Raw genomic sequence first — 19,120 nt, forward strand, 5'->3', positions numbered from 1 at the left:
ATTCTGTGCTTTGATCTGATAATTGAATCGTTTCCATTTTGTGGCTTTTTAAGCAAAAGTCACAAGATATAATGAAGCACAATGTTTTCAGTTGTGGAGAAATCCATATAGTACAAAAGAAGGGTTTTGGTGTAGTTAAAGGAACAATTTCTGTCTGAACAAAATGTTTTTAGAATAATGAATTATTTTAAAATGTGCATACAATGATGCAATGGTTTGTAACATTTTATAAAGATGGTTCCTTGTTTGAATCTGCTGTGGCCTTTAAACGGGATGTTTGCAGAATGGATGGATGAATCTGAATGAGGTCTGATGATGTCTGAATATGATTGTAACTTGCTGTCTGCCTCTGTGTGTTGGCTCGGTGATCTGTCCAAAATCAACCCTATCATTTGCTCTATGGATAGGAATTACAGCCTTATAACAGTTTTGTGTGATGAAAAATTAATTTTCAACTAATTCACAAACATTTAAATGTTCAGCTATATTGTGTCCCAAAGTAAAATATGCAAATCAAATGTCACCATCTTTTTAAACTACTCTGACCCAAAATGAATAAAAAATGCAAGTCTTCACAACTGAGAAGCTGGAAACAGAAAATTGTCAACTTTTTTCCTTCATAAAAAACTAAACAAATAATATAATTTGTAATATTTATTTTTTGATGATTTTTGAAACAATGTGATATGATACAATATGAAATGACACAGTTTGATATAATAGGATCTCAAATAATACGGCAGTATGCTACTATAAATAGCACTTTACAATAAGGGTATGCTTATAAAAAGCTAAGAAATAGGTAATAATGCAGATATTACTTAAGCCGTTAACGCTTATTAAATTAAATACCTATTACTCCTTGAATGACAACATATTCCATCCCGCCTTTAATGCTAGAGTTTGAAACTAGCTTCATCTAATGTTAAAAAATGAGTTGTAGCTGTTTTGGTCAAACCTGGAGTGTAATATTATACATCATCTTAGGTGACTACTATCACAAGCAAATTTTAGCTCAGTATCTGTTAAATTGTCTGAAATATAGCCCTTTTTGTGTTGGCTCGTGTTGATTAGCTGCAGCAGCCATCTTAAGTTAAACTGACTCCAAAAGTTAACCAGTTGTAGACACGCATGCAATGATTACTTTTCATTACTTTCATTTTTCATTTTTCATTTTTTGATTACTTTCATTAAAATTTATCTAGAGGTTCAAGAGCTATTCTGCTAACAGACAAACACATGAACACACACAAAGACAAACACAAAAACTAAATTGGCAAAAAACTTTCGGCAGCGGGTGCTAACAATTTATAAGCAGTTATAGTGCATTAGATAAAAGGCCAATAAGGACTCATAAAAATAAACAGACAATTAAAATGAGTTTGAACCATATAAACATTATCCATCAGTATGGTTTATTGCATTTTCCTCATTTTGAAAAATAAGTAAAAAAGGATAAAAAGGGTGATAGTTTTGTATGATCTCAACTACAGTACCAAGAGATTATTACACAGCCCAGTCAGCCTTTTGACACATTATTTAAAAAAAATTATCGAAGTGCGAATAAACTATTATTTTAAAAATAGTTCAGTTTAGCTTCAGGGATCTTTTGCCATCTGCCAGAAGACAGGAGCTCATAACTCAGATGAAGGCTGTGTGATTTGTTGTTTCAGCACAGCCATAAGTTGTGTTATCATGAAACCATGTTATCACTTATCATGTCTGTGAAATCAGAGTGATGGATTATAGGTCAATAAGTGGCCACACAGGACCAAATGTCTCAGAGCTTTTCACTATTCTACTGTCTGCAGAGGGCTTTGACTAAATGTCCTGGTCTAAAGAGGGCTGTGAGTTATTAGAGCCCTGCTTTTCCTTCAGGAGGAAATAATCTGGAAAGAGTCAGGCATCTGAAACAAAGTTAGCCGCAGAGTGTTTAAAAGAGCCTTTCAGCCTGTGGAGAGAAATGTTTTCAAAGTCTTTTAATGTGTGTTGTTTTATGTACTCAGTTGCAATTACTTGCATTTTTCTAGGTAAAATGCCTTTTTTCTCTCTCTCTCTCTCTCTCTCTCTCTCTCTCTGCACTTGAGAGAGAAAAACAAACTCTGACAATTTGTCAAAACTGTAATGGTTTTCAGAGAAACCTCTTAGAGGCTCTTCAGATCGGCACAAAACACAGTACACAGAGCAGAATGTTTGGGTGTGAACAGCCAAGTAAGGATCAAATAACACGGTCAAAAATCCCTCTGTAATTAAAATCTGGTCAGATAAATAGTTATTGGTTGCAAATATTAACAAGTCAAATTCCAGCACTTTGTATTTGCCTAGATTTATCTGAAAGAAACTGAAACTTTTTAGGTGCCATCTGCAGATGTTTAAAACCAGAAAAAAAAGAATCTAAAACCATTTTGAGTTTAGTAAAAACACTAGAGTATAAATCACAGCTTTTTTAACTCTTAGAAAAGGACAATTCAGATGTCACGCATTTACCAAAATCTTGCCAACCAAAAACAGAAATAATACTCATAAAAACACAAATTTCTATAAATGCATCAAAGTTTAAACAATGATCTTCAGTTCAGTGCCATCAGTTTGAGCTCAGAGTATATGTTGAGGATAACTCTTAGCTATTACTACACCAAGCTTTAGCTCAATATCTGTAAAACTGACTGAAATACAGCTATTTTTAGGTTTGCTAAAGTCAGTTAACTGTGACAGCCATTTTGAATTGGGTTGACTATAAAGTTAATCAGTCGAAGATGTACATCTAATGATTACTGTCTGAAAGTTTCATTAAAATCTGTTCTCTTTCTTGTTAAATGTTTTGCTAACAGACAAACAAGATTGACTCCAAACGTTGATACAAGTTTTAAGCACAGATCTTGCAAAATCTGTTAGCACAAAGTATGTGTTGGGGATGAGTGTCAGCTATTACCACACCAAACTTTAGCTCAGTGTCTCTAAAGCTGCTTGTGTTATAACCACTTCTATATTGGTTAAGTTCAATTAGCTGTAAAGGCCACATTGAATAGGACTGCCTCCAAAAAGTGTTTAGTTGTAAATGTACATCCAGTATTTACTTTCTGAGAGTTTCAATAAAATCTGTCCCCTTTTTTATGAATTGTTTTGTTGCCAACACAATAAAGAAAGACAAGCAGGCATTTCCAATCTCATCAGCCTTTTATGGCAGCAGGCAATAAAAAAATATGAAAGTGAGCTGAGAGCTTTAGAGGTAACTTGGCAAAAAGTCATTTTCTTAATGCAGCGTTGTAAAATATACTATCTCCTTGACTTTATTTTACCTTTGGGTACTAACTTTTTATGCAACTTTTATTTAAAAGCGTGTTTAATTTATACGTTGCTAATTATACTAGATTCATGATGCCATTTGCAGCTGTTTTCTATTTCCTTTCGTCCTCTGTCGGACTTTTTACACCTCTTATTCTAGTCCCAGGGGCATTTTTTGAACTCTCCATAGCTACTGTTAATTTCCTATCCTGGGGCTGGCCCCGTCAAGCTCCTACCACAGCCACAGGTTTGCTCAGCGGGGACTGACTCACAACCGCTTGCTTTTTTGGTGAGCTGCAGAGCTGTGCCCCACCAGCCTGTGGTAAGATTCTGCTGCCCCCACCTCACACACACACACACACACACACACACACAAACATAAGCATGCAAACGTTAATGCCCATGCATTCACACACTAAATGACCACATAATAAAAATACACTACAAGCTCATACTACCCTCCACCCTCACACGCGTTTACTGTTAAAATCACATTTGCACATCAACACACACAAAGCTGAACATCACTGTAATGTTTAAAACAGGATAAAGGTAGTTTCCAGAGAAAGGGTGGTTCCCTGAGCTGTACAGCCCAAGTCCATTTCCGGGCCCAATGAGTTGTGCTGTTTATGGGGGAAAGGATGATGATGATGATGATGAGGCTTGTACTGGTTGTTACCCCCTGATGGGTCTGGCACTGCCGAGACGCTGCCTGGTCATATTAAAAGTCAATTACATAAACCACAGAATTTGATGGCATTTAAGCCCAGTGTTTTTTTGTTTTTTTTTTCATTGAATAAAAATCACCAAATAGGAAGACATTGAAAATATATTGTTTCACACTTGGATAGTCAAACACGATAGTTCAAGCTATTTGAAGTGGGGCTTTGTGGAAAGGTTATGAGCAAAATATACAACCTGCTGTAAGTGCTCCTGTGGGCAGTCTTTGGGGAAAAATCTGGTAAAACTTTGCTTGAGACATGTGCATAATGTGTGCTTAGCCCCGTAAAAGGTTGCAGACTGGACATGGAGATTTTTGGTGATGCACTGAAACTCTACGGGTCTTGGGGAGAAGACTTTGTGGTGCTTTGTAGTGTCAATAAGATGCACAAGCGATGTGAGGTAATAGATCTTGGGAGCCATTTTCTAACATCAAAACAAATACTTTGTACAAAAACCATTGGTCAGGAGTGACTGTACTGTGTTAATCACTTGCATCACAAGTGTTCTCCTGGTACATAAGACTGGTTAACTGTTGATCACATAGACTCACATACATGCAGTTTGTCCCACACCTTAAGCAAGTCAGGCATGCAACCTATACTTGACAAGTACTTTGTACAAGTACAATTTATCAAACTTTTTGTTAGTGATCAGCAGGATCTTGGTGGCCAGCTGCGAGCTATGAGTCCTTGTGAACTGTAAAATTTCAAAACTCTCATGATGGGTTGTGAGCTTGGCTTTAGCTCTTTGAACCACCTCAGTTTGAAGAAATAAAGTTAGATTCTGTCTGGACTGACGAGCTAACGGCTAGTTTGAGCAGAGCCAAGACAAAGGTGGATTGCTGCCATCTTAAAACAACTACAATCTCAAAAGATTTATAGCAGTTCACGCAAACACAATTTTACAACCATTTAGACCATCATTTTCACATTACATGGTTATTCCAGCAGAAAAATTATGAAACCTCCGTTGGACGTTCCCCAGGCTCCACTGAAAGTGCTACAGCTAGCTGATGTTCTTCACCCCCCGCCCACACATACACACACACACAGAATTCCATGTAAAGAACCATGTCATGCAAAACTGATAGCAGTGTAAAAAATTCTACAATATCCATGATGAACTTCTATGAAATTTATGATGCTGGAGTTGTTTTTCAAATAAAGATCATTCAAAGAGCTATCTGCAACAGGTAAGATAGGATTCATTCACACAGCACTTAAACTCTTTCGTGTCCACCCACTGCAATTCAACTACTTTTTGTGAGTCCTAGTCAAATGCATTTTTCCCTCAAATTTTTTCAGAGCAATGAAATTAAAGCTTGATGAGTTTTATGCTCTAAACACATAAATCCACATGTACAGAACATCAAACCCTGTAATTATCAGTGGCAAAGTGCAGATGTTGCATTTGCAAAACAATCAAACTCCTGCATCTATACGGAAAAAGAAGCCGTGCACCACTGAACAGTTGAGCATTAGATGAAATTTGGGGGAGAAAGTGCACCCATAAGAGCAGGAAAAAATCCCTAAAGAGTCTGGCCCCAGAGTTCTGACATGCCTCCAGGAGGAACCTCCCTGGGATAGCCTCGCTAGCTGCCAGTGGAAAATTGGATTGACCAGAAAAACCTCAATGAATTTGGAAACATCCAGGAGAAAAAAGAATGAGGGGAATATTAAACCAGATGTTTAATGGAGTTCAGTGGCAAGTGTCTGCTCTACCAGCCAATACAGGAGGCGAGGGGAAGATCGGTCCTGCTTTACTCAGAACAGGTCCAAAACAACATAAAATACCCTGTTATGTCCCTGTGTCAGCAGCTAAAACCTGACATGCACTGAAGGATACTGAATCAGTGTGCTTTGACCTACACTTTAAAAAAAACCCACATCACTTTAGACACTGGCCCCTGCTGCGATGTCCGTTGTGGTCTTTGACCATGTGCCGGAACTGGAACACACAAAAAATAAAATAAAAACATATCTCTGTAGCTGCAGTGGCTCTCTGCTAAAATGGCAATTTGTGTTTAGAGACGCAGCTGACCCAAAATTCATATGACACAGCACAGTGATTTACAGCCAACAATACTATGCAGCAGTGCTAAAGTAGCACAGGCTAGATGATGTTAACACAGCCACTGACCTCAACAGGCCTTGGTTTCTTTTACTGATCACAGACTATGGTCAGGCTGTGTTGCTGACAGGAGAGGAAAAAGGAAAAGATATACTGACAGGATTTGGAGGCAACTGCTCTGTCCAAATAAACATTCTGTATGGTCACTTTTGTGTGTATTTCCACAACAATGAAAAATAAAAAGTTTAAATGAAAAAACAAAATCAAAACAAAGCTTTCTACCCAGTGAGACACACTGACATTAAAAACAACCATAAAACATTTTAAACTTCTACGACCCTAATTCTGAAAAAGTCAATAACAAGTCAATAAAAACTGAATGCAACTTGCAAATCTCATAAACCCATGTTTTATTCACAATGGAATGAAGTAAACATCAAATATTGTTTTTTAGTTGGGAGCATAAATTGTTCTATAAACTGTGTACACTTTTCTAAGTTGTTGGTGCTTTTTCAGAAGTGTAAGCCGCCTATGCCACAGGCACTAATGCACCCACATACCATCAGAGAAGCAGGCTTTTAAACTGTGTGCTGATAACAGACCCAACTGTCCCTCTTCTCTTTAACACAGAGGATGTGGCGTTTGTGGCCTCCACACAGAAATTCAAATTTTAATTCATGATTGTTGTGGAAATACACACAATTCATCTGACCACAGAACAGTTTTTCATTTTGTCTCAGTCCATTTTAAATGAGCTTTAACCCAAAGATGATGGCATCGATTTTTGGATGGTGTTTACATATGGCTTTATCTTTGCATGATAGAGCTTTAACCACCATTTGTTGATGGCACGGTGAACTGTGTGATTCCGGGAGTGTTCTTGAGTCCATTTAGTTTTGTCCAGACCTGTTTTTAAAGCAGTGCTGTCTGAAGACCCAAAGATCACAGCCATCCAATATCGACTTTCAGATTTTTTCTTTGCACAAAGAAATTACTCCAGATTCTTGAACTCTCTTGATGATATTATGAACTGTAGATGATGGAAAGCTGATTCAAAGTCTTCCTGATTTTCCACTGAGGAACAATATTCTGAAATTATTTTGCATATTTTAGATTGTCCATCTTTACTTCTAAGAGATTCAGCCTCTCAAAATTGCTCTTTTTAAACTCAGTCTTTTCAATGACCTGTTACCATTTAACCTAATAAGTACCAAAACTCTACTATTAACTACTATTAACTCTCCTATAAACTATTTCTTAGTTTAAACATTTGATATGTTTACTATGTTTCCTTGTGGGGATAATGGATTCATAAGATCTGCAAATCCATGCATTGTTTTCATTTACAATTTACTCATTCCCACTTCTTCAGACTAGGGGTTACATTTCGCAAGTAGATATGTTGCACTTATTTTTCATTTTTACTTGTTTTATCTTGTCCTCGTTGCATTGCCAAGTTGTTGTTTTTTCTTCTACGCTAAAACTGCCTACAACCAGAAGCAAATTCCTTCTTTCCTTGTCAGCATAGTTGGCCTTTAAACTTGACTCTGATTGTGACTATTCAGGTTGCACAAGCACAAAGGAAGGCGTGCAGCTTAAGCGAACGGCAGTGAAGCATGCAAATGTTGAGTTTTAAAAGCGCCGAAGAACAAAGCCGACTTAATGACCAAAACTGAGGGGAGCTGGACACAGAGAGAGGATACACAGCAAAAGGGGTTATTGCTGGTTGGAGCCTTGCAACAGGGAAGCACACACATGCACAAAAACATTCACAGACAGACAGAGGCCGGCAGAGTTTAGCGGTGCTGCTGAACTGCCTCTCCACACAGAACAAGCCTGTAGGTGGTGAGGCAGTGAAGGGGAAAGCTTTGTAAAGTCCACTCAGACATGCACTCACAGCCCGGGGGGACACAGGAGGGTTGGATTGCATAAGAAATGACATCTCAGCTACACAGTCACACACTTGAGTTTCAAACTTCATATCTGTCAAGCACAAGAACATTCTGTTACAGATAAATGACAGCACAGTGAACAAAGGGGAAAGTGTCACCTGCTGGTGGTCAGGAGTCTTTACACTGACCAAAATGACAATGGAAACCTTTTTCCTCTAAGGGTCATGGTGGTGTAAAAGTCCCAAAACACATTTGCTACTTTAAACCTATTGCTAGCCACAGGGAAGTCTAAAGTGCCATAGAAAAAGATAATTTTTTTTCAATATTTCTGGAATTACATTTGAAAAAACTCACGTTGACAAAATCCCAATGGGTGTTTTCCTATTTTTTTTCCTGTCTTGCTATATTTGTAATATGCAAAAATAATCCAATGATTATAAACAGTGAATGCCCAGTTTCAGTTTAAAAATATGTGAACACTATGAAGTCAGTTCAAACTACAAAAGCAAACAGCTGCAAAACAGTTGGGTAAACATGACACTGAGTGCACGACATCAAAAAGACTGTTGTTTCACATCACTGAACATATAAAATTATGACACCAAAAGCACTGGAAATAGGCTCTAACCATTGCTGGAACCGTGTTTCCAGGGCCCCAAGAAAAGGGAAAGAAGTCTGGAGGAAAACCCCGAGCTTTGTGTACCAATCGTTGAACTGACTAATGCCTGCCCTACTACTGTTTTCCGTTCCGCTTTATGTACTGTTGCTATGAACATATGCTCCCAGCAAATTATAGGCACAGTTGTGGTCCATGAGGTTTGCAGCTTGAGGAATTAGCACAGCCATGTTCCTGTACAATAAAATAATATTGTTTTACCAGAACTAGGCTCCGCATTCTCTGAGAACTTGCCATCACAGAGCTGAGGAAGTGACACGCTTTGGCACAGCCGCTCGCCGATGGGCTCCCAGGGCTTGATTCATATAATGAGGAGGGCTTAAAGCAGTAAAGGTAAAGCAATTATAAGAGAATTTGACGTTGCCAGTTGCCAGTATTGTATTAAATGTTGAGAATTTAAGTAAGCTGCCTCCCAGGCACAGAAAATTATGCTGGCAGAAAATTTTTTTTTTGAAGCATTCTTTTTTTTCCGTCTCTGATCTCCCTGAGGAGGATATAAAGCCTTTTGAATGAACACTCAGACTTGCTAAAACAAGCACAAATCCCCCTTTCCTCCCTTTCATCCTAATAATGACACCGAATCAGGAGCTCACCTGCTCAGATCCAGGATGGTAGGCAGGTACGTGCTGTACAGGGCAATCATCAAGTTCAAGTGAGGACAGAGTTCAGGATTTTCCTCAATTTCATTCTGTTTTTCATCTTCAGGGGAAACATGTTTACTGAGATATACACCAATACCACATCATATCATTGACGACATCATTATCATCACCACTATAATCAGCAAGTCAAAGGTGCCACTGATTACATGTTCCCTTTCTCATTACAAAAAAAAACAACGCTTCAGAGTTGACATTACCTCATTCCCTGATATTTATCATGCTCTTAAATAAATCTCTAGGTTTTGTAAAGCAATAGTTCAGATCTTTTCAAGTGGGACTCTGTGGAAAGGTTATGAAGAATATTATCTTATAGACAGCTCTTTTAACAACCCCAGTTTGGTAAAAATGGAGTTCAACTCTGACTGGCTTGATGAGCTAATGTACATGACTTTGGTCCAGTGTGGCTGTTTAAAGTGCTTTACAAATAAAGTTAGACTGGATTTGAAACATTATAATATTCCTGCAGGGCGTGAAGAAATAGGCTGCATCAGAAGTGCTAGAACTAGCGGCCGCTGTCACTGTTTGCACTTGCATATTACCACAACATTCGGTGCAAATAAATACCCTGTTGTTGTCAATCTCTGTCACCTATGTAGAATTATGTGGGTAATAGTGAGTGCAAATTTTGGCAGTAGCAGCTAGCTGTAGCACTTTCATTGCAGCCTAATGCACTTCCTGCAGGAATATCACAATCGTTTTACCAAAATAGCACTGATATGACTCTAATGACTTATGAAAAATAGTGCTACATTGTTATTTACACAGAATTCTATGGTCACTGCGAGAATAAATAGTTGTAGAAGCAGCCACTAGAAGTAGCTTTTTAGCAGAATTCATACTAATATCATAATATTTTTGCTGGACTATTTGTGCCAAATTGACAGCAATATAAAGCTTGATAAATTAATGTTAGCATGAACTGTTGTGAAATTTTTGGTTCATTAAAACAACGCAGATACATTTGTTTGCACCCTTTTGCCAAAGAAATAAAAACCCACAAAGGTTACTAGAATAACTTGAAACTGACAAAAGCAATAATAAGAAAAAAATACAAAAAATCAACTAATGAATATGTGGGAGGAGCTGAAAATGCAGTCTGGAGAAGAAACCTTTCAAAACCTGAGACAGCTGAAGGAAGGGTGCTCACAAGGAGTGGGCCAAAATGCCTGTCAACAGGTACATCTCATAGAGAGTTACAGAAATTTCCAGATTGCAGTGATTACCTCAAAAGGTTGTGCAACAAAATATTCTGTTAAGGGTACCATCATTTTTGTCAAGGCCAGTTTCATTCAATTTTTTTTCTCTTTATTTCTGCTGAACCAAAATTTAAAAGCAATGTCTGATTTTCATTAGTTGATTTTCAGTAATTTTTTCCTTATTGTTACTTTTGTCAGTTTCAAGTTATTTCAATGACCTTTGTGCCTTTTTTCTTTCTTTAACAAAAGGGTACAAACAAATGTTTCCACCTCTGTAATTGTTTAAAGACAGCAACAGTCCAGTTTGTTCTTGGCTCTGCTCAGATTAGCTTGTTCTCTCATAAATCAGTTCATGATTAAACTCTGTGACTCCGAATTGAGATCATTCAAAGAGCTAATTATAACAGGTAAGCTAATAATCATTCCTAACACTTCCGCCAAACGCCACTTTAAAAGGTCTGAGCCATCGCTTTGACATCATCTGTGTCGAGCATCTCTCTGACTCAAACCAACTAACTTCCTCACACACCGGTCTCACTCAGTCCGCGGGCTGGCGGCGGTGTGATTGTTGGCACATGTAAATGTCCAGTGGCGTCCCCCCACATACAGAGAATACACTGATCGGCCTGGGATTGTGAGGGACAAAGCACGCTGCGAGATTACAGTTGATCCTCTCGCATCCTGTTTCCTCCTGCGTCTAGTGGCACTGGCAGACACAGACAAGGGCAGATCCCGCCGATAACACAGAGTTTTTACATAGGTTGGGGGGTGGGGTGGGGGGGCAAATAACTCTCACACACATGAACCTAGGTCTGGGGGTCAGGGTCTACAACGACCCACTGGGGCCAAGTCAGCAGCCAGACAGACGATGGGTGGGCAAGAGACAAAATGGGAAAGGGATCCCTGCTCCAGACACACCCACACAGTCTGAGAAGGAGACAGAGCTGATGAATGAACAAGGAAAGGAGGGGGCCTGGCAGTGATAACCCCCCACCCCCAACAACCCTGGATACAGACACACGTTGTGGGCATGGGATGTGAGGCGCAACATTGGGAAAGAAAGAGTAAGAGATGACCTTTACTGAGCCACGATGACCACAGCCCACACACTGCAGAACAACAAAGCACCAGTCTCCCCTATCTGATAAAGATTGGGGGGTGAATCTTAAACACACACACACGCATACATACACACATATACAACCCCACTGTTTTTTCTGGACTCCCAAGGAGGAGGGCAGAGAGGATTACTGCTGCCCACATGATGGTGGGCCGAAAAATAGGCCTTTTATCCACCACCGTTCCACCAGAACACAATGCACGCATCATTTCCACGCTGTTATCCGCGTGGTGTCGAGCACTCAGTCGACCTCTGAGCCAAACTGCAGTTTCGTTGCTATCTCAGGAATACAACGCATCAGAGATATACAAAGTATTTGACCAGCTGCACCGTCCTCTCGTGACAATTTTTCTATTTTATCTTTACAGAATAACAGAATTAGGTGAATCATTACATGTCTGAGCTGATAACCACAGTTTGCCTGAGGGGAGTACAATCAAAGTAATCCCAGAGAGGAGAAAATCTCGACAACTGTGAGATGATTGATGGTGTTTTAGGGGAGTTCACGGGTGTTAAGGGATCCACTTGTGTGCTCTTGAAACCCCCCAAGTTTTGAATTATGAGATTTTGACTGTCTTCATTAGGCTAAGTCCTGCCTAAAACACTCATTGCCAGCTGATTAGGCTCATATGTCAAACAGCAAAACTATTTTTCTTTCAAGCAACACGTTTAAATGTGAAGCCTCGCTCATAAACAATAGCCTTTACACTGTGACATACAAGTGTGTGCATATGGCTTCATGTAACTGCATATGATTATTATTTTTTTATTTTGAATAATAATGGGGTTGATTGTGGATAAGATTGCACGGCACAAAGAAAGCTTATCCTTCAGCTGAATTCGGACTTGCATGTCTGATTTACAAGGAGAAAAAAAGTTCCAAATTATTATTTCAGCATGCATTTTCTTTCACTTTGTCAAAATGAGGAAACAAAGCACAAATGGAACCACATGGTCGTTTGAATAGATTTTCCCGGCCGTTCATTATTAGCTTCGGTTGGACCGTGCCGTTGTACTTTCTGCATTCTGCCGGGATACGATTTCACCACAATGGGCCATCAACGGATTCCGAGAAGTGGAAGGATCTCCGCCAGCGCATTTATTATCTGCAAGTATTTTGTCGTCCTCAGATCGAGAGTTTGTAGAGCAGCGTTTGAGAAGGGGAAGTGGTAACAGTGGACGGAAAAGCCAATTAATGGCTACCTCAAGTCCTCAACAAGAAGTTAAATGTGGATATCATTGTTATTAGTTATAAATATAACTGTGGCTGTTATTCTGATAAACTTCATTTAAAATCCCCAAAAGTGTTGTTCAGGAAAATGTAGCCGACACCACAATGATTCTCCAATAACACTGAAGTCCCAACAGGACTTGATCATTAAAGTATGCACTAAGGTTAAAACCAATGTTTTGGTTCATGCACTTAAAAAGTAAAGACATGAAAACTTTGAAAGGGAAGTCCAGATTGTTTTACATAGAGTTATGATGAAAGGTTACGAACAATTACCATCTTAGCTGTTGTAGACAGCTTTTTGAATGACCTCAGTTTGGAAAAGTGGTTTAAATCATCCCTATTTGACAAGCTAATGGCTGTAACGGAAAAGCAATTAATGCAATGTAAAGATGTTTAAAAAGGGTTGCATAAAATCCTAAGATTTTTATTTTAAGTCCATCCATCCATCCATCCATCCATTTTCTTTACCCGCTTCTCTATTCCAGGTCGCGGGGAGCTGGTGCCTATCCCCAGCAGTCACTGTGCGAGAGGCAGGGGACACCCTGGACGGGTCGCAAGTCCATCTCAGGGCTTTATTTTAAGTCGAGGACAGCAATCCATTTTTATCTTTTATGTCTAAACTATTGCTTTAAGTCAATTAATTCTTAATCTATGAAGTTTTAAAGCATTAAACAAAAACCTAATAATCCGTATAGCCTTTTTTTTCTTCTCTACTGTTTAAACTGGGAAAACAAAAACTAACATCAGTACTGACTTATGTCTAGTACTATCTGTCTGTTGTGACCTTTCCCCTCTTTTGAGAGGGAGCTCTGCTTCAAGGAGCCCTGAGTCTCCAGCTCACAACCAAGTATGTGCCTGTCCAAACTTTTCCTTTCTTCCTCACACAAATGGTTTTCAACAAACCTGCTAGCTTCAAAATCCTTTATCCTGCAAGACACCCTGAAGTCCTGTCAGGTGGATTTACCTACGTCTTTACCCTTCTCTGAACGTCTGGAAAAATGTAAACGTACACATTTTTTAAACTTCTGCAGTAATATATTGTTTTGATTTAACCCACATCAATTGTTGTGCAACTACTCTGTACCCATGACATGAATGAGACAGTAAAAAAACTGAAAAAAAGAATTAAGGTTTAAGAAAAAGAAAAGCTAAAAGTCATGGGCGACAAAAAAGTATTTTCCCTGTCTTTTTCTAACAGGCTTCCTGTTTCGCAGCAACATTAATAAACCATTACATTTATTCTTTTTTTTTACTCATAATTCATCCAAACCTCACTAAAATAATTTTAACATTTTTTAATCATACTTTCTGCCCATGCTTTAGGAAATACCCATATCCACCTGCTTGAGTGCCGCATCTATTCTTGTGCAATGAGCCAAAGGCCAGATGATTGAACTCTTGTAATATTTCACTGCCGGGACAACAAGAAACCTCTTTCAGATTAAAAAAGAAAAAAAAAAGAAGAAGAAGAAAAGAAGCATGAATCAGGACGGTGACAAACTGGCTAGAAAGTCAAACAGAGAGTAACCAGAGCAGGCCATTTTATGACAAGGGCTCCAGTGTTGGCCTTTGATGCTGAGTGTAGCCGTTGAAAGGTGTCCATTTTCAGGCTCTAATTGCTGACTTCAAGTGCATTGCTTTATGAAAGAGCTGCAAGGTGTTCATAGACAGGTCTTTTTAAGTGAAGGGCATCTCTATTACAGGTGGTTAGCCAAAGGAATGTACGACTGCACACAGAGTAAGACTTTCCCAGTCATTAAAGGCTAAAAAAAAGAGAAAACACACTTAATAATAGGTATTGATAACCACAATCTGGATGCCACAGTAGTATGCAACAGCAAAATAGAGCAACTTTATAGGTGTTAAAGTTGAAGCACTTAAAAGGCTCAAAAACAAAAGTTATTGTTTGATACGCTTTTAAAAAAATACAACAAGCTTCAAAGAAGAGACTGAAATATAGAGCTTCAAACAAACATTTCTACAGCAGATCACTGCCAATGCATTGAATCCCTAAAATAATATTAAAAGCAGAATTATTCACTGAAAAACAAGACAAAACATTATCAATGAAGGGTTGACCAAGTTTGTAAACCTTATTCTAAGCTTCCCCCAGGCTTCTTTGCCTCTGAATTGCTAATGGATCTGGTTCTAATTTCATTATTAGTTTCTAATAGGCTGCAATAAATTGCTCAATAACACCCATTTCTCTTAGCGCAGGATAATTCATTCCACATTTTCCCCAAACCAACAGTACCAACTCATGCCAACACCCAGGCTGGGCATGAAGAGAGGAATACAAAATATGCCTATTTTGCACAGGAAATGGAATAGTTTCACGTCAGATCATCTAACATGAACTTCTGTGTTCAGCATCTTCAAGACTGAATGCCCACCAATTATAGAAATAAAATGAGACAAATAAAAAACTGACTAACACATTCTTAATTAATCAAGATATCTCTAGTGGTGTAATGCCAAGAAAAACCCAAGTATTAATGTGCTCTCTCTCTCAAAGAGACTATGGAGCAGCTCCAGAGCTGCCTCCAAAAGCAGAGAGAACACATTAAACTTGCGGTCAGCTGATCTTTAGCTCTTGAAAAACTGCCGAAATCTCCTCCCCTCCAATTCAAATCTGAGACTGGATCAGAGAGCGTTGGGGAAAAGGTTTAGTGTTTATAATTTGAGAGATTTGAATGAAAAACCCTAACAGGAACAGAACGTGAAGAGCTCTTCCGCCAAGTTTGATTATGATGATATTCCCAAATCGACATCTGCAGATTTGTTAAAGGAATTGGAACATTTTGCATTTTGCTGAAAGGGGCATATTCCTTCCCAAAGAGGCCTATAACATATAGAAGGCCTATAACATATATATATGTGTATATGTGTGTGTGTATATGTGTGTGTGTGTGTGGCTTCTGTGTTCTCCTGTGATGACCTAGATGACCATATCTAATGTCTGCCTCTCCCTTAGCAATCCAGTGAAGCTGCTGGTATTAAATGGGTTGGTTAAATAAAGGCACTAATTCCATAATAATCCAACATTCTAGTGAGCACTGATAAATTAAGTGTTCACCAACTTCTTTTGACAACCTCACTCCACTGACTACAACCACTTCTGACACAAATACATCCAGTCGCAGTAATACTTGGTCACATAACTTAAGAGCTTGTTTGGAGTATTTGTTTTGTAATTGCATACACTAACCGTAAAGATTAACACATCCCAGTGCAATACGGCATTTTAACATGATTTTATATAGTGATTTATTTAACCTTCTGATTGGTCATTTTACATCTAAGATGTTTCCTATCTGATTTAAATTAAAAAACAGAAAGCTGTATACGTTTTTTAAACTTGACTCACAAGCCTAACACTCACACAACAACTGGCGACTGGTTGGAGAAAATACACAAATTTTTACTTTGAGTCACACTGAAATTGGTACTTGCAACACATTTCCATGCATTTGTAATTACAAAGAATTTTCTGCAGCTTTTCAAATGAAGTGCAAATTTATTTCTCACAATTTATTCACAAGTGTCTTAATTATTTCTCAGTTTGATTGCAACTCATTCTCTTGTTTGTCTTCAACTAGTCACAATTTTTGTTTTTGTAAAGCCTGAGCTTCATTACAGCCTGATAAAGCCCAGGCTTTACAGTTTCTTGTTTGACATCTAATTTTATGTGTTCTTCCTCCATCAAACTGTTCAATTACAGCAAATCACACTATTACCAATAACAAATCTGCACAAAAAAAACATAACAAAAAAAGATTAACAATTTTTCTGTAATGATGTGGTGCTGTTTTTTTTTTCTCATTAACTTTACAATCTTCTCAGAACTAGAATTACTTTTAGTGAAGGGTGAATCCACAATATGATGACAAAGAAATCTGAACAGGACAACAACCATCAACCTGCAGTAAGATCCCAGTTCAAACCTCTCATGGCCCAAAGATACATATATTAGGATCACTAGTTATTCAAAACTGGTTTGGGGTCTTAGTCTGTATGGTTAACGCTAACCCAATGTTAGTTGGGTTATGAGTAAATGAGTATTTTCTCTACATAGGTAAAGAATTAACATCATTCATTTGAATAGGACCCATCACAGTTATTGTTCTCTAAGTGATAAGACCTTAAGTAGGTCTGAGCTCACAAGAGTTGTTTTTTAGTATTTAAAAACAATCCAGAGAAAAACTACTGAGAGAAGATGCACTGCTGCAACACTGACTAACCTATGAGGAAATAAAGACAAGTTTAAAGTGATTTCAGTGAGTTTAATATATCCTAATAAATGCATATTTTTCTTTAAACTTTTTACTTAATTAATATGAATTCATACAATTCAGTATTCCATGTACAGTATGAAGACAACGAAACCTAATGAATTGGAACTGGAACCAGTTGATGTTTGTTATAAAACAATACATCTTTATTGGCAGTCCCTACTGTCATTGTTCACTGATCAAAAGTGACCAACAGTGGGGATAAAATGAGGATAAAATTGACATCTTCCCTATAGCAGAGAAAACGTAGAAGTCACATCACTAATAAAAAGTAGAAGAGACCATAAAAAGACTGATCATATGAAGTAAATGTGACTTTGAACATCAGCCAAATCAAAGAAAGATCCACCAGCACATGAAAACACAAAATGACCAGCACGGGAGAATGACAATGATGGTAATTATAAGAATCACCTTGTACATTTTCTGACGCAATGATGTTTAGTAAATGAGAAAAAATTAAAACATTATCAAGAACAAATGAAATTAACAGGTTTGAGCATTTCAAAAAGCAGTTAAGGAGGAAATAAAGTAATACGTTGGCCATTTTAAAGTAAAAGTTATTGATGATTAATATTCTACCCATTGTAGATAGTTTCTTGAATGACTTCTGTTTGGAGAAATCAAGTTTACATCAAACTCTAGTCATTTAAGGAGTTACAACTGATAAGATATTAATCATTGATACTTTTTACACAAAAACCCACATTAAAATGGTCATTTTTTCCCAGCTATCTCTATTCCTAGCCTTCCTAGTTAGCATGCTGAGAAAAAGAACACGCAAACTTGAACCTCTAACCCAGTTCTTTGTAAAGGAAGCTGGAGCTAATTTAGCTACTTCCTACGAGGGGATATTTTCTACCAGAAACACTGAATTAGACGCACAACCTGACCACAACATGATGGCAACAGTTTTTTCAAAAATCAAAGAAAACACTGTACATGATGATTATCAATGTACAACCAAGGGTACTGCAAAATGAAAATAAAAAAGAAGAAGAATTTCAAATAGCAGCATGGCCAATAACATATGCCTGCTTTTAAGGGGGGGGGGGGGTTCTGCATCTATGCACCTACCCTCAAGAACCAGCCAGGCATGGACACAACCAATTGAACTCAATTAACAACAGATGTAGCCATCTATTTTGGTTCAGCATGAGCTCTCTACAATAACACCATTAGTTGTCTCCTCATTTCAGGTATCATTTTTCAACCAAATGTTTCCCCTATTAGGGCTAACATTTTTTTCGGTAGCTTTTCCATAACTTTCACGCAGCCAGAAAAAACGGCACGCTGCTAACCGACGAGCTCACTGCAGAACCTACACCAACGGAAACCAGAGTACTCTCAAATGGACTGAGGGCGACTTAGATGAAGTGGATTCAGCTGTATGCGAAGTCCTTGTGAGCGTGGTTATACAAGAAAGTCCAAAAAAACAGTGTGTTACTGGTTTGAGTTTTCACTGTGTGATGTGTGCAGTTTGGGTTTGGCTCATGACAAACCACATATCCTGGGGTTCGACTGGTACCAAATTTTTCTAATTCCTCTGGTTCCTTCTCACAAAACTGGGACAATATGATGGCATGTGTCATGTAGCTTTGCGTTCCTTTTCATAAGAAATACACAGAAGTTGTAGTTGCTGGCTACATTATTGCCACCAAATGACTATTGGCAACCACAAACTGCAAAATACTCTCTACTCAGCAAGATGGACATCCAAAACACCAAAGATGCAATCTGTATTTTTGTTATGTATTATCAAATCTGAGTAATCCATTTGATGATCAGCTATGAGTGCCACAAAATACCACCATGTAACATTTCTTAGTAACAAGAAATAAATCCAACACTTCTCATGAATCTCAATTGTCCTTAAAACTGCCTACATGTGGTGTAGCTTTGTAGTTCCAAAAAACAAATCCACAAAATGGACTTAAAGCAAAGGTTATGGACAATTTATATCTAACATG

General features: G+C 38.1%; 1 protein-coding gene across 2 annotated transcripts in view; it reads right to left on the reverse strand.

Annotated features, from left to right (window-relative positions):
* The window catches only part of wnt7bb (wingless-type MMTV integration site family, member 7Bb), a 36,598-nt gene that overhangs the window by 9,283 nt on the left and 8,195 nt on the right, over window positions 1-19,120 (reverse strand). The gene's annotated exons all lie outside the window — the stretch shown is intronic.

Source organism: Kryptolebias marmoratus, linkage group LG11 (assembly GCF_001649575.2).
Source record: "Kryptolebias marmoratus isolate JLee-2015 linkage group LG11, ASM164957v2, whole genome shotgun sequence".
Lineage (NCBI taxonomy): Eukaryota > Metazoa > Chordata > Actinopteri > Cyprinodontiformes > Rivulidae > Kryptolebias > Kryptolebias marmoratus.